The sequence below is a fragment of the Podarcis muralis genome, chromosome 10, assembly GCF_964188315.1.
Source record: "Podarcis muralis chromosome 10, rPodMur119.hap1.1, whole genome shotgun sequence".
NCBI classification, from domain to species: Eukaryota; Metazoa; Chordata; class Lepidosauria; order Squamata; family Lacertidae; genus Podarcis; species Podarcis muralis.
The window spans coordinates 72,313,104-72,315,307 of NC_135664.1; the positions used below are offsets into that span (position 1 = coordinate 72,313,104).

Here is a 2,204-nt window from a genome sequence, read left to right on the forward strand (position 1 = left end):
TTGTCTTTTGAAGGTTGGTAGCCCTCACTGCCTACTGTGGGAGGGAGTTCCACAGGTTAACCATGCAACGCATGAAGTGTGTTTAGCCAATTTTGACTTTTAGAAAAGATTGGCTTCCAGGGTGTTATGTACTGAGTTGAATAGGATCCAAAAGGCAGCAGTCTGATTGGTCCTAGAACAATAGAATTCAGAATGCAGCAGTCTGATTGGTCTGAGAACAATAGAATTCAGAATGCAGCAGTCTGATTGGTCCGAGAACAATAGGATCCAGAATGCAGCAGTCTGATTGGTCCTAGAACAATAGAATTCAGAATGCAGCAGTCTGATTGGTCTGAGAACAATAGGGTCCAGAATGCAGCAGTCTGATTGGTTCACAGGAGCAACCCAATCCAGCTCCAGGTGGAAGGGAATCCGCAACCTGATTGGCCTACAGGAGAATCCTGGAATTAGCCAATCATGTGGGGCCCATTGTGTAAATAATGTATATAAAGCAGACATTTTGGGGGAACTTCCATTCCTCCTCACCACTATGAGCTGAATAAAGAGCATGAAATCCACTCTCGACTCCGAGTATATTTCACAGTCAGACTGTCTCTGTTTTGGGGTGGGCTTTAGCAAATTGGAACAGAGGCTTATTAAATAGCCCAGGGTGATCTCCCTCCAGAAGAAGACTCAAGTAAACAGGCCATCATGTCTTAGTCCTCTCACTATTCCTGTTTGCAGGGATATGGTTTCCAAACCTCACACACGTAAATATAGGATGCTTTGTGGTTTCTCGGCTTGCCAATGCTTCTTCTTTCCAAATGGCAACATCTGGCAGGCCACAGTGACAACTGGCTCGTTGGTCTAGGGGTATGATTCTCGCTTAGGGTGCGAGAGGTCCCGGGTTCAAATCCCGGACGAGCCCCAGGTAACTTTTTCAGCTTATGTGGGATGAAGTAAGATGTAATTTTAGAGCAGGGGGAGAACTGTCCACATCGGGCAGTTAGGGATATGGAAGCTCAACAACTCTGGTTCCCAAATAAAGAAATAAATAACAGAAACTCAACAACTTGGGGGCGGCGGGAGCTCAAAAACTCTGTCCTGATTTTCACTTTTGGAGATACAGCAACCCTATTTAAACAGCCTGCAGAACTGTAGCCCTTGGATACACAACCACTTGAGTTGTTCCTCTGCTATGGAACTCACAAGGTGGTCGTTTTCTCCCAACCCCAGGAAGCCACCTGCCATGCAGGGATAACAACACTAGCCTACCTCACACGATAGGGATGCGGGTGGCGCTGTGGGTTAAACCACAGAGCCTAGGACTTGCCGATCATAAGGTCAGCGGTTCGAATCCCCATGACGGGGTGAGCTCCCGTTGCTTGGTCCCTGCTCCTGCTAACCTAGCAGTTCGAAAGCAAGATGTTCAAGTAGATAAATAGGTACCGCTCCAGCGGGAAGGTAAACGACGTTTCCGTGCGCTGCTCTGGTTTGCCAGAAGCGGCTTAGTCATGCTGGCCACATGACCCGGAAGCTGTACGCCGGCTCCCTCGGCCAATAAAGCGAGATGAGCGCCGCAACCCCAGAGTCAGCCACAACTGGACCTAATGGTCAGGGGTCCCCTTACCTTTAGCTTGCAGGATAGGGATGCTGGTGGTGCTGTGGGTTAAACCAGAGAGCCTAGGATTTGCCGAATAGAAGGTCGGCGGTTTGAATCCCGGCGACAGGGTGAGCTCCCTTTGCTCGGTCTCTGCTCCTGCCAACCTAGCAGTTCAAAAGCACATCAAAGTGCAAGTAGATAAATAGGTACCGCTGCGGTGGGAAGGTAAACGGTGTTTCCATGTGCTCTGGTTTCCATCACGGTGTCCCGTTGCGCCAGAAGCGGTTTAGTCCTGCTAGACACATGACCCGGAAAACTGTCTGTGGACAAACGCCAGCTCCCTCGGCCTGAAAGCGAGATGAGCACTGCAACCCCATAGTCGCCTTTGACTGGACTTAACCATCCAGGGGTCCTTTACCTTTTTTTTAACCTTTCCAATGATTTTTATGCTCTAAGTAGCCTCCAGCATGGCTTTAACCAGGGAAAGGCAACCTACAAATAAATGGATGGCAATGATAATCTTCAGCGAGGACAGCTGGCATACGAAGGCCCTTTAAAATGTAGTGGACTTTTAAAAGGTTAAAAGAGTATCAGGAAGTAATCCATAAGGAATTGGAAAAAA

General features: G+C 48.4%; 1 non-coding gene across 1 annotated transcript; it reads left to right on the forward strand.

Annotated features, from left to right (window-relative positions):
* The first annotated feature begins 835 nt into the window (after window positions 1-835).
* On the forward strand, window positions 836-907 carry TRNAP-AGG (transfer RNA proline (anticodon AGG)). The gene has a single exon. It is a non-coding gene; the product is annotated as a tRNA-Pro (tRNA).
* The last annotated feature ends 1,297 nt before the right edge of the window (window positions 908-2,204 follow it).